The following is a 14,768-nucleotide window of genomic DNA, read 5'->3' as shown; positions in this document are numbered from 1 at the left end:
TAGACAAGCTGAGACAGGAACCAGAGTGACAGACGAGCCTGCCATAAAAAACAAGGAAAGAAAAACATATTTCCATCACAAGGTATAGGCATCATAATGTCCTCATAGTTTCCACTTTGAAGCAAAAATGTGTCACATGTGATTTACAGGTAGACCTAAAATACATTTCTGACATAGAAATATAAAACAAACATTATTAAAGAACAACATAAATCACAGTAATTGAAGTTTTAAAAATGCTATGGTGTGTGGAAGCTAAAATAAAGTCTAATATAGATAAAGCAAAGATATGATGACACTATAACGTGTTGTAAAAGTAATCAACTTTTTCTCTCCATTAATGTATGCAAGGTGCTTGAACAAAACAAATCACAAGAGTTATATTCAACCCTCTGGATAATTGTTCAGTTAGCTATTAGCTCACGTTGGAACATTACATTTGTGTGATAAATGCATGTTTTTAATCTTAAATAAATCTTTGATATTACTGAAGGAAAACCTTCATTCCTTGGTGTGACTTTCTTGAGGATAGTGAAGGATGAGAAATGTGGAAGCAGGATACTCATAAATTTGATTTTGGCTAAAAGGGGTCAAAAGTCTTAAACAGATGAGCTAACCCCTTAAAGTAACCTGTAACAGCATTTTATCTACTCTGCATCACAGTTTAACAACCTGTGGGTATTTGGGGTTGATTACAGCTGGTAGCAGAGTAATAATTTGTAGAAGTATGTTTCCTTTACACTGATATTCAGTTTTATAAAACACTTTATACTTTTTACTTTGTATTTCATAACATTTTAGAAGGATTTAATTTGTGATGCTCATATAGTCAATTCAAAGCTGCAGTTACTCGTTGTTATTAATATACACTGTTATCAGTATATTAATAATGTACTTGATTGGTCTAAAGTGCATTATAGTAAACTCACTCCAGTAAGCTTAAAAATGGAGAAATTATAATGAGTAAACATAAAATTCTTGATAAAAATATTCTGATTTTCTGACAATAGTGTTGAGATAAAGTTTAGGCCTTCAGTTTGTCCGAGCATTACAATAACTAAGTACATGATGTGGTTTAAAATTGACATTTTATTTTCATGTCATCCAGCAACAGACACAGTTAGATACATTAATTTTTGGACAATGATACATTTTTCGGTGCACCACCACAGTGGATTTTAGACCAGATAATCAATATCTAATTGGAGTGCCGACTTTCAGCTTTAATTCAGTGGGTTTAAATTTCTGAGTTAACTATTGGAGATACATCGTTCTCAGAAGTACTCGGACAATTAAGTGATAAACTGTTTCAAGGTCAAGTAAAGCCTGCTTACTTGTTATTTCAAACTAACTAATCAGATAAAAGATCTGGAGTTGATTTCAGGTCTTGAACTTTCATTTGCTATTGTTAACTGGAATTCTAAACATGTGGTCCAAAGACATGTCCATGTAAGTAAAGAAAGCCATCATTAGGCTGAACAATCAAAATAAACCAGTCCGAGAAACAGAAAAAGGAGTGGCCAAATCAGCAGTCATGTACACTCTTAAATGGAACCAGTGGAGCAAGGTCATTAGCGTTTATTAATCATGTGACTGCTGATAGACGTAGCAGGGTGGATTGTGAAGTATACAGGGTTATACTCTCTGCTCAAATTCAGCCAAATGCCGCAAAACTGTGCACACAGTATTTCACAGTGTGAGTGAATGATGACACAAAAGGAAAAAAAGAAATAGTTTCTCAGGGCAAAGAAATGGGATATTCTTCAGTGGCCAAGTCGGCTATCTGATTCCAGCCCCAAAGAGCGTGCTTTTTATTTATTAGATTCAAAACTGAATGCAGCAGCTGAAGGTAGCTGCAGTAAAAGGCCTAACGGAGCATCTCAGTGAAGGAAACACAGCACTTGGTAATGTCCATGGGTTCTACACTTCAAACTGTCCCACAGACCTTACATTTAAAACTACTTCAGGTTGTCCACATCATTTTGTGCTTCTAAAAACAGGAGACTGTATATGATAATAGAGTCCAACACTTGGCTGTTTTGTTGTTGCTGATTCCTTTCACTATTTGATATGTTTTCTGGTGTTTTTGTGTTAAGATTTAGCTGCTGAAACAGATGAACTGATTGATGCCTCGGTGCTCATCTTCAAGGTTCTCTCTTTCAAATGTTAAATTTAAAGAAAGGTTTCAATAGATATCCAACAACAGCTACGATCTAGAGAGGTACAACTAACACAATAACTTAGATCCCTGTCACCCAACATATAGAGCTCTTACCTTAAAGACCTCATAGTACTCTTACCACATACTGACTGTTTCCAGCACTCGCCTGCAGCCTGTGAAAATATTTTACACTTTTTTATTGTGAAGGTCTCCTCCACAGGTCTCAAATCTCTCCTTCATGACCCCTCGATCTCTACTTCCTGCGCTGCTGTCTTTGACAGGTTTGAGCCCGTGACTCTCTTCTCTTTAAAGGAGATTTTTGGTCGTTTTAAGCCTGCAGGGTCTCCAAGGATGTCCCTCCTCGACTCTTAAAAGAGGTGTTACCAGCAGTTGGACCTTTGGTTCTTGAGCTGGTAAAACACAGTCTGATGTTAGTTTGATGCCCTAAAGATGGGGCGATCGTGGCTCAAGAGTTGGGAGTTCGCCTTGTAATCGGAAGGTTGCCGGTTCGAGCCCCGGCTTGGACAGTCTCGGTCGTTGTGTCCTTGGGCAAGACACTTCACCCGTTGCCTACTGGTGGTGGTCAGAGGGCCCGGTGGCGCCAGTGTCCGGCAGCCTCGCCTCTGTCAGTGCGCCCCAGGGTGGCTGTGGCTACATTGTAGCTTGCCATCACCAGTGTGTGAATGTGTGTGTGAATGGGTGGATGACAGGTTGTGTAAAGCGCTTTGGGGTCCTTAGGGACTAGAAAAGCGCTATACAAATACAGGCCATTTACCATTTAAACATGCTCTAGTCAAACCCCTGATTAAAAAACCTGCTCTTGATCCTGCAATTTTTGCAAATTACAAGCCTATCTCCAAACTACCTTTTCTTTCCAGAATTCTTGAAAAGATAGCTCACAGCTAATTAATGACATTCCTGGAAAATGATTTAGACGTTTTCCAATTTCCAAGTTTTTAATGACATATTTTTAGCTACTGACGCTGGGAACTGTGTTGTTCATGTGCTTTTAGATTTGATGGCTGCGTTTGATACAGTGGATTGTGCCATTTTACTCTCTTGTTTGGAGCACCGGGTGGGCATTAGGGGCACAGCACTGGAGTGGTTCAGGTCCTGCTTGGCTGGGTGAACTTTTTGTGTCTGTCTCTGTGACCATGTGTCGTCCTCCGCTCCTCTCTTGTGTGGTGTCCCACAGGGCTCAGTTCTAGAGCCCCTCCTCTTTTCTTTGTATCTGGTCCCTCTTGGTTCTATACTGAGAAAACATGGCATTGCATTTCATCTCTATGCTGATGACTGTCAGATCTATGTCCCTCTAAAGAAAAAAGGCACATATTCCATACAGCCATTACTTCAGTGTCTTGATGACATTAGGGTTGGATGTCTCTTAACCTTTAAAAATTTAATGACAAAAAGACTGAGGTGATGGTTTTTGGTAGCCCCACTGAGACCCCCAATGTGTTTTTAGATACCTTGGCCCAGTATAATAAGCCATCTGTCACAAACCTGGGAGTCAAAGTGGACTGAACTGAAGCTTGACAGTTGGATTAAAGCTTCTTTCAGCTTAGGCAGCTGGTTAAAATAAAGCCAGTTCTTTCACAGCAGCACTTTGAGACAGTTATCCACGCCTTTGTTAGCACCTGATCTGGATTACTGTAATGCACTTTATATAGGGGTCAGTACTTCATACATTACTCATTTACAGAGATGCAAAATGCTGCAGCTTATCTTTTAACTGGCACTCAAAGGTTTGAGAACATTTCCCCTATTTCAGCTTCACTGGCTGTCCACTCCTTTTAGGGTTCATTTTAAAATTCTCTTATTGGCTTTTAAAGCCCTCCATGGCCTAGCCCCATCTTATCTCTCTGAGCTGCGCCTTAAACGCCCACCTGCTCTCTCAGGTCAGCTGATCAGCTGAATGTATCCAGGACTGAGACTAAACTTAGAGATCGTGCTTTTGCTGTTGCAGCTCCCAAACTGTGGAACGATCTGCCTTTAGAGATTAGACAGGCCTGTTTTTTTAAATCACTCCTGAAAACCCATCTCTTCACCCTGGCCTTTGACACTTTGTGAGATGTTGGTTTTAGTTTATTTTCATTTTGGTTGTTTTAGTTTATTCTATGCTGTTTTATCTTGTTTTTAAATATAGGGCTGTTTTAATTTTTGTGTATTATGTATTTTATTTTCTACTGTTTTGTTTTATTCTATTGTTCTTAATTTATTTACTGTACAGCACTTTGTCCTGTGCTGGGTATTTTAAAGTGCTTTATAAATAAAGTTGGATTGGATTGGATTGGATTCACTCTGTGAATCACTTTTCCAGCGCTGATGTACTTTTACATGAAATAAACTCAGGCATATTAACTGAATTTAACTTAAGATTTCACAGAACTCACTTCATTTTGCACACTAAGCTCTGGCAACTTATGCTTTAAGTAAGTATCTCTGCTTAATGTAACTGTTGCACAAACATAAGTTGCTTTTTTTCTCTGAGGCATGCTTGAGTTGCTTTTTTTTTGGTAAACATAAGATATGAAATGAGATTTAAATCTCAATGAGACTTTTCACCTGGATAAATAAAGGATAATAAGGTAGCTTTCACATAGTGTAGGGCCAGATTTAACTTAAGTATATTTTTTATAAATGACAGGATGAGGAATATACGCATTAAAATATAGAATGTAGTTATGTAAGCGCAGTTTTGGCACAATGCTTTAATTGATTGTTTTTATTTTATTGCTGTCCAGAAAACCAGTCCGTCCTTTAAAAAAAAAAAAAAAAAAGTCTGTCTGTAGCAGCAGGTCGTCGTGGAGACAAGCTGGTCCATCCAGTTCCTCTGTAGTTGATGGAAGGTGATCGTGGCCATGATTTTCATTGAAATGTGAGGAATGTGTGGTGTGAATGCGCTTTTAATGGTTTACCTGCTTGACAGCACTGGACTTACTGCCCAGGATGAGACAGCAGTAACAGAGAGTTACTCACAGCATGAGCGTCATTCACTTAGTTACCAATTATCACAAATAAGCAATGGAAGTGTTGCTGTTTTTTATTTAACTGAGCTTCTTCCTTTTTTCCACTTGCTTCCACTGCAACTTTAGCTATGAATCATGAAAAGACAGACAGCTTACAGGCACTGAAGTAAAAGGAAATGAAGACCTAAAAAACACAAATATGTTTTGCATTCCATTATGATGTGGTGTAAACTGGCTGGAAGTGGAAATGAAAGCACTGATGAGATCTTAAAATTTACTGAATCAAAGAATGTGTGCAACGAAGCAGTTTCGGTGCATGGCAGCATCGTAGACCCACACTGTAGCTTTCATTTTCATTATTACTGCGAAAAGTGTTCACAGGAAGATCTGCGGCTTCTCCCGACGAATGAAGGCACTGTTGGTGTGAATCCTGATGCTGGGTTTTAGTTCAAGTCTTTGTTGTTCACCACTGTGTGTCGTCAGGGGGCTGTTATATATATACCTCTTTCTCCATTTGTTACTGTCCTTTCATTCTATTGTTTGAGAATAGTGACTTTTGTGTATTTATGTATGAGTTTCTTTAATTCATGAAAGCTCACTTTGTCTACTCTGCATTCCTATGAAGTTTTTCAAAACCTGTTTCAGTGTAATGAGGTATGTCAAAGAAAGTTGGTGCTTCTTGTGGCTAATTTGATTATTAGTGTATCATTCTCCTTGTTAAAGAAACCTTCTCTGGTGACAGAAGCAGTAGTCTAATGAAACCAAAACTATATGCATACCTGCTGCTAAGTGAGAGCTTAGAACACGGTGTACCACCTTTAATTCAGCGTATCACTGTTACATGTGGTATTATTTTGGATAGTAGCGCAGTACGGGAGACCGGGGATAGTTGTAACGTGGGTCAGTTGTAACACTTCCAATTTCTCCAATCAGGGCTAAGTTTCAAATGATGTGACTCATCCTGTGCATGCCCAATTCAGTTCTGCTATCACATGTGAAAAATCAGCACATTTCGTCAAACACAGACAATTTAACATGAAAAAAAGTAATTTGTATGCCAAAAAGTAAGTATTTCTACTTTATTTCAATTTCTAATAGCATTATCTGCTTTGCAGTTAAACTCATCTAACTTAAATTATGTTATTTGTATGTCTATGGGGATATATTCTGTGTAGGTCTTTAGTGCTAATGTTTTAGCCATTGGCTGTAATGTTAGCTAGTTCATGGCTATAGGAGTCTGGGTCAGTTGTAACAATAATGCAGATGTTACAACTTACCACACTATTACTTTAACTTATATTAAACAAGTTGGGGCAACGACATCAGCAGAGAGAGGTTCACTGGTCGCATTTGTACAGTGGGGCAAAAAAGTATTTAGTCAGCCACCGATTGTGCAAGTTCCCCCACTTAAAATGATGACAGAGGTCAGTAATTTGCACCAGAGGTACACTTCAACTGTGAGAGACAGAATGTGAAAAAAAAAATCCATGAATCCACATGGTAGGATTTGTAAAGAATTTATTCGTAAATCAGGGTGGAAAATAAGTATTTGGTCAATAACAAAAATACAACTCAATACTTTGTAACATAACCTTTGTTGGCAATAACAGAGGTCAAACATTTACTATAGGTCTTTACCAGGTTTGCACACACAGTAGCTGGTATTTTGGCCCATTCCTCCATGCAGATCTTCTCGAGAGCAGTGATGTTTTGGGGCTGTCGCCGAGCAACACGGACTTTCAACTCCCGCCACAGATTTTCTATGGGGTTGAGGTCTGGAGACTGGCTAGGCCACTCCAGGACTTTCAAATGCTTCTTACGGAGCCACTCCTTTGTTGCCCGGGCGGTGTGTTTTGGATCATTGTCATGTTGGAAGACCCAGCCTCGTTTCATCTTCAAAGTTCTCACTGATGGAAGGAGGTTTTGGCTCAAAATCTCACCATACATGGCCCCATTCATTCTGTCCTTAACACGGATCAGTCGTCCTGTCCCCTTGGCAGAAAAACAGCCCCATAGCATGATGTTTCCACCCCCATGCTTCACAGTAGGTATGGTGTTCTTGGGATGCAACTCAGTATTCTTCTTCCTCCAAACACGACGAGTTGAGTTTATACCAAAAAGTTCTACTTTGGTTTCATCTGACCACATGACATTCTCCCAATCCTCTGCTGTATCATCCATGTGCTCTCTGGCAAACTTCAGACGGGCCTGGACATGCACTGGCTTCAGCAGCGGAACACGTCTGGCACTGCGGGATTTGATTCCCTGCCGTTGTAGTGTGTTACTGATGGTGACCTTTGTTACTTTGGTCCCAGCTCTCTGCAGGTCATTCACCAGCTCCCCCCGTGTGGTTCTGGGATCTTTGCTCACCGTTCTCATGATCATTTTGACCCCACGGGATGAGATCTTGCGTGGAGCCCCAGATCGAGGGAGATTATCAGTGGTCTTGTATGTCTTCCATTTTCTGATGATTGCTCCCACAGTTGATTTCTTCACACCAAGCTGCTTGCCTATTGTAGATTCACTCTTCCCAGTCTGGTGCAGGTCTACAATACTTTTCCTGGTGTCCTTCGAGAGCTCTTTGGTCTTGGCCATGGCGGAGTTTGGAGTCTGACTGTTTGAGGCTGTGGACAGGTGTCTTTTATACAGATGATGAGTTCAAACAGGTGCCATTCATACAGGTAACGAGTGGGGGACAGAAAAGCTTCTTACAGAAGACGTTACAGGTCTGTGAGAGCCAGAGATTTTCCTTGTTTGAGGTGACCAAATACTTATTTTCCACCCTAATTTACGAATAAATTCTTTACAAATCCTACCATGTGGATTCATGGATTTTTTTTTTCACATTCTGTCTCTCACAGTTGAAGTGTACCTCTGGTGCAAATTACTGACCTCTGTCATCATTTTAAGTGGGGGAACTTGCACAATCGGTGGCTGACTAAATACTTTTTTGCCCCACTGTATATGCAGTTAATGCCATTGGCAACACAATTCCTCCACTGTTTGTGTTCCCACACATACATTATGCAGACCTCTGTGTCAGAGATGGACCAGTAGGAAGTATTGATAGTGGAAATAAGTCAGGATGGGTGCAAGAAACAGATTTCCTCATCTTTCTGAAGCACTTTGCAAACCACACCAAGGTAAGCCATGATAAAAAGTAATGGAATTGCGATGCTGGTGAACAACTACATTTTTTCAGCTTCATTGTTATGTTCAAAATTGGTGCAAGAGTTGTAGGTTATAATGCCCACTGAGCCAATGAGGCCAAACTCAAGGAAGACCAACCAAAATTAATGAAATATTCAGTTGCAGAAAATTCCATAATTTGTCTTTTTTGGGGGGTTGGAATATGTTCAAAAGCTAGATTTCTGCATTCTGTCACACACACACACACAGCTACATAAATGGCTCTAAGTGCATTCATGTGTTGAATAAACAAAGATTACATGTTAATGTTTTGTTAGTACCCTTATTTCATTGTGTTACATTTCACCCCAGGATATGTTACAACTAACCCAGACTATGGGGTTAATTGTAACATTTCACTCTTCGTGTTTGAGACCATACCATGCAATGGGTAATTGTGCTGCAGAGAAAATAGCTGCACTATTTAATAGCAGAGACATGTAAATACTTTGCATTACATTTTGAATCCACTACCTTCAACGAGCTCCAATTTACAGACAGAAATGTCAAAAATGTTACAACTGTCCCCGGTCTCCCCTAAATGGGTAAGTTGAGAGATCACAGAGATAAGACTGGAGAAAAGACATGTGTTATTATAGGGAAATATTCTGAGTGCTTCTTGAATGTAGTTCTTATCAACATCTGCATAAAAACAGAAGCAGCAGAAGACTCACTGTGTTGGCTGAGGGACTTCAGGCCAGCTGATTTCACCTGTGGGACAGTGACAGGACTACAACCCGAGGAAGAAGATTATCCACGCGTACTCAGTCCTGATTTATAGTTTATGCTGCTGTTTTATCAACATAAAATTATATGAAGTTTTTCACTCTTTCAACCATTCGAGTAGGAATTACAACATCGACTCTTCCAAACTGAACTATCTCAACAACTTCTGGATATTTTGCTTATTTGTTCCGATTATTTATGAGCGATTTGTGAACCATGATTAAATTTTTCAGCTTTGATGTTACAATAATTTTGCTTGTTTTTTTTTAGCACAGACATATTGAAGAAAAAAGGAAAAGAAGGAGGAATGCATTAGCTTTGAGTAATCATAAAGAGTTGCATAAATCCACACCCTTTTTGATAAATAATATTTATCAATACCTATCAATAACAACCAAAAAGCTCAATAATGCCTACAGAGGGAGAATTATATAAAGCAGCGATAACTGACACTAAGCTGACACCTGCTGGTTGACAAATGTAACAATGAAGCAGTCAGTTTGAGTCACTTGTTAACCCGGATCTCCTGTGTCATATTTATTCACCGTAATTCCAGGAAGTCAGAAGAAGACAACATGACCGATGTGTGAAATGAAACAAAATGTCACAACTGCAGCGACTGCATCCCAGGTTGTGGTGATATCTTCATGAAGCAAAAAGAGTACACAGAGAAACCGATTTCTAGCTGCACTATTTTACCACTAGATTGTTATTAACTGAGCCAAGCAGGTTATGTTTTTGCAACCGTTTGTGAGTGCGTGCCATAATTTTGTCTGTGAACTTTAGAGCTTGAAGAGTTGTGAATGAATTTTGATAAAACCTTGTAGGAGAGTGGAGTCATGTAAACAATTAACACTGAGGTGTATGCAAGCCAAAGTGTACCCAAAGACTTATAAGTGTGGTGTATAGTGTTAACATGTTGAAAGATTTAAAATCTCCTGTCATATTTAACCTTTGACCTCTCCTTCAAGGTCAATAGATTGATCTGAAGGGCAAAGTGCTAATAAAGGGACATAGAATTAATTCATTGCTTTTTGCCATTGTTTGCATTGGCAACATACAGACAATCAAATATTGGGATACTAAATATCACATTACTTTATTGTGGCTTGTTATTTCGATTACAGTAACAGGTTATAACCAGGGACGTGCAGAGGGGGGGGGGGGGGGGCTAGAGGGGCTTGAGCACCCGCCCCTTTCCTGATGAGTGCCCAAAGTGCCCTTTTGTTGAGGCAACTTTTAAATTTTTTTTTTTATTTATTTATTTATTTTATGTGTGTGTGCGTGCGGAGTCCTGTCTGTGCCCCTCAACAATAATATTTAACTATTAATCACAGTTTTGCTAAATAAAAGGATCTGGCTTGCATCAGTCACATGATCACATTTAACCAATGATCGCCCTCGACGGCAGAACGCGCTGGTTACGAGCCGGGAACGAGCTCACAAAGAGCACGCGCATTTTTTGCGGTCCGGAGCTGTAGGAGAAACACAAGTTAACTCAGAGACACAGACTGATGCGACAAAACCAGTAAGTAGGTGTACAGCGCGCACTGTAGTGTGTAGCACACAGGAGTATTAGCTTATTACGTACACGTTGGTAAGCTGTCTTGTTGCAACTGACTAACTGAAACAAACGAGCGTGCTGTGTGTGCAACAGCGCGACAAACATTACCTGTCCTTTTATTAACTGCACAAGTAGTGCTGGTCATAGCTGCTGGCTACCTGTGTAAGGCTGTCATGGGTCTGTAGCTCTGTCACCGTTTTAGGGAACATATTTAGTTTTAAAGTAAGTTTCTGGGCATTTCCTGCCTTTCTGGAGGGATTATATTTCACTAAAAAACGATCTAATATGAATGTCCACATAATAATAATTATAATATATTAAAAAACACGCTGTATTTTAAAGAACATACATTAAGAAGCAGATTATATTAGATTTATATTTTAAATAAGAAAAAAGTTGGATTTTACAGCAGTAAAATTGTATCTCTACAGTTTAAAAATGTAATAAGCTTTGCCCTGCACAGAGTGGATAGTGAAACAAATGGAATCATCATAAATACATTATTTCATATTTATTACTTCCCCCTCCTCATTGCTTTATTATTGTAGCTCTAGTAATAAATAATAATGTAAGGATGCCCATAGTATATACAGTATTCTGAAGAAGGTCTAAAATGTCACTGTGTGTGCATGTGTGTGTTTTATTTAGCTGGATTTAAAAAAATATTACTCATGATATAACATTGTGCAGACATGGCTGGTAAGGACATGAGGAGGAAACAGTAGGAGCTGTATGAGGCTACTAAAGGCAGTGCTATAACATTTTTCTGTCATCATTTTATTACAGATTAAGTGCAAGAGTTGTTAGGTGTGGATAATTAGATTATAGTTTATTGCAATAGCAAGTTGTGCCTTGTTCTCAGATAGACAGCAAGTGGAGAGTGATATATGAAATGATGGGAAGGAAGGAAGAAGAGAAGCAAAGAGTGATTCACAGGCAGAGCTGAGTTTATGTCACAGTTTTTCGTTGCCTTATGGTTCCAAGCGCTGTCACCAATCTTTGCATTTTGTTATTATCTCATGAAACTTGTTTAATCAGCTACCATCTCTCCTATGGACTTTTTAATGTCTACAGTCTCAGATCAACACAGCCCTGCCCTTCCCATATTCGATTCTTGATGAATGTGTGTTGTTGTTATTCAGCATGGTTCAATGTGCCCCTTTTTAACTTTGAGCACCCGCCCCTTTAAACCTCTCTGCACGTCCCTGGTTATAACTGTTTACAATAAGAAAAGTAAAGTATTGTATTTTAAAAAAAACAAAATAAACTTGTGATCAAAATCTTTTTTCACATGATATTTTTGTTACAAACCTTTAAATGAATTTTACTAAAGAATGAATTGAATGCTACATGTGTGCTATCCATCATCCATCAGTCCTCTTCCACTTATCATAAGTCAACAGTTAAAAGTAATATTTTCAAAAATATAAAATATACAAAAGTAAATACTGCCCAGGCAGTGAGCTGCCTTGACGAAGGTCTGCAGAATGCTCAAAGTGCTTCATATTACTGTCCACTCTTAGATTTTAGTTCAGACTTTTTAAAAATTTATTTATTTATTTATTTATTTATTTATATGAGAGAGTGTTTGGACATGAGACACATTGTTCAAGAATCCAAGAAAAATCAGAACAAATCATCTGAAAGTGAATTTTTGTGTGTATAAGCTATTTACTGATACCACTGTTTTAAGCCGTAGAGGCTTGCTTTAGTGGGACACCATTTCAGTCTTCAGATTCACTGTCTGCCAATTCCTGTATGACTTCTATCCAGTGTTTATTATGCATTACAAACTTGGCAGTATTGTTTGACACATCAGAGGTAGAAGGGATGGTGCAATGGTGTGAGAGCCACAACCTAATGCTAAATGTTAGTGAAACTAAAGAAACTGTTTTGATATTAGATGTAAAAGAGATCATAGTTTGGTCTTAATAGGTGGACAGAAGGTTGGGCAGGTAACAATATTTAAGTAGACGTTAACTTACAGTTTGTCAGTTATAGCAGGCCTCTCTCTCTGGTAAGACCAAAGGTGGAGGTGTCTGCTTCTACATTAATAGTGGCTGGTGCACAGATGTGACAGTGATTGCTCAGCACTGCTCTTCCTCTCTGGAATATCTTTTTATTCACTGCAAACCGTTTTATTCTCCGCGGGAGTTCGCTTCATTCATCCTGGCCGCTGTTTACATCCCGCCAGATGCGGATGCGCAGGCAGCTCAGTGCGCACTCGTGGAGCAGATACTCCACATGGAGCGGACATTCCCGGACTCTCTCATCATTGCTCTTGGGGACTTTAACAAAGCCAATCTGAGCCATGAGCTTCCGAAATATAAGCAGTATATTAAATGCCCGACCAGAGAGGAGAGGACATTAGACCACTGCTACAGCACGATCAGCGGGGCCTATCGCGCGGTGTCCCGCGCTTCACTCGGACTTTCTGACCACGTCATGATCCACCTAATCCCCGCGTACAGACAGAGGCTGAAGCTCTCCAAACCTGTCGTGAGGACAAAAAAAACTGTGGAGCAACGAGGCTGTGGAGGAGCTTCGCACGTGTTTTGAGTCTACAGACTGGGACACAATGAAGGCTGCTTCTAACAGCTTGGACGAGTTTACGGACACTGTCACCTCCTATATCCACTTCTGTGAGGACAGCATTGTGCCATCACACACCAGGGTGAGTTATAACAATGACAAACCCTGGTTTACTCCTAAACTCAAAAAGCTGTGGCTGGAAAAGAGAAAGGCGTTCAGAAGCGGAGACAGGGACTGCTACAGAGAGGCCAAGTACAGGTTCACTAAAGAAGTGGACGTTGCTAAACATCAGCACTCTGAGAAGATGCAGCAGCAGATCTCAGAGAATGACTCGGCCTCTGTGCGGAAAGGTTTTAGGAATATCACAAACTACAAGCCTAAAACCTCCCACTCCACTGATGACTTGCTCTTAGCCAACACCCTCAACGACTTTTACTGCCGTTTTGACGAGCCATCGGGCAGCCTTCACACCTCCAACGGCCCCAACAATAGAGGCACTTTGGACACTAATTCCCCCACCTCTCCCCCCTCCACAGAGCCATCACCACCTTCAAACTGTTCACCTACAACACCCGCCCCCTCACCCCACACAAAAGAGGATTTCACACCACCTCCTCCCACCACAACTCTTCATATTCATGAAGCAGATGTGAGGAAGCAGTTTAAGAGGCTGAATGCTCGAAAAGCTCCCGGCCCAGACGGTGTGTCTCCTGCCACTCTCAGACACTGTGCAAACGAGCTGGCCCCAGTGTTTTCTGGCATTTTCAACTCCTCACTGCAGGCATGTCATGTGCCTGCCTGCTTCAAGTCCTCTACCATAATCCCTGTCCCCAAGAAACCTAGGATCACTGGACTAAACGACTACAGACCCGTGGCTCTGACATCTGTGGTCATGAAGTCATTTGAGCGCCTAGTTCTCTCCCATCTCAAGACCCTCACGGCCCCCCTCCTGGACCCCCTGCAGTTTGCATACAGAGCCAACAGGTCTGTAGATGACGCCATCAACATGGCCCTACACTTCATCCTGCAGCATCTGGACTCCCCAGGAACCTACGCCAGGATCCTGTTTGTGGACTTCAGCTCTGCCTTCAACACCATCCTTCCAGACCATCTCCGAGACAAGCTTTCCCAGATGAATGTGCCTGATCCCATCTGCCGGTGGATCACTGACTTCCTGACGGACAGGAAGCAGCATGTGAGGCTGGGAAAGAATGTCTCGGACTCCCGGACCATCAGCACCGGCTCCCCTCAGGGCTGTGTTCTTTCTCCTCTGCTCTTCTCCCTGTATACTAACTGCTGCACCTCCACCCACCAGTCTGTCAAGCTAATCAAGTTTGCAGATGACACCACCGTTATTGGGCTCATCTCGGACGGGGATGAGTCTGCCTACAGGAGGGAGGTTGAACGTCTGGTGTCTTGGTGCAGCCACAACAACCTGGTGCTGAATGCCCAGAAGACAGTGGAGATTATTGTGGACTTCAGGAAGCACACAGCCCCACTCCCCCCCATCATCCTGACTGACACCCCCATCACCTCTGTGGACTCATTCCGCTTCCTGGGTACCACCATCACTCAGGACCTGAAGTGGGAGCCCACCATCATCTCCGTCATCAAGAAAGCTCAGCAG

This window comes from Astatotilapia calliptera, chromosome 5 (assembly GCF_964374335.1).
Source record: "Astatotilapia calliptera chromosome 5, fAstCal68.1, whole genome shotgun sequence".
NCBI lineage: Eukaryota > Metazoa > Chordata > Actinopteri > Cichliformes > Cichlidae > Astatotilapia > Astatotilapia calliptera.
The sequence above is the reverse complement of the archived record's forward strand: the minus strand, read 5'-3'. Positions refer to the sequence as shown.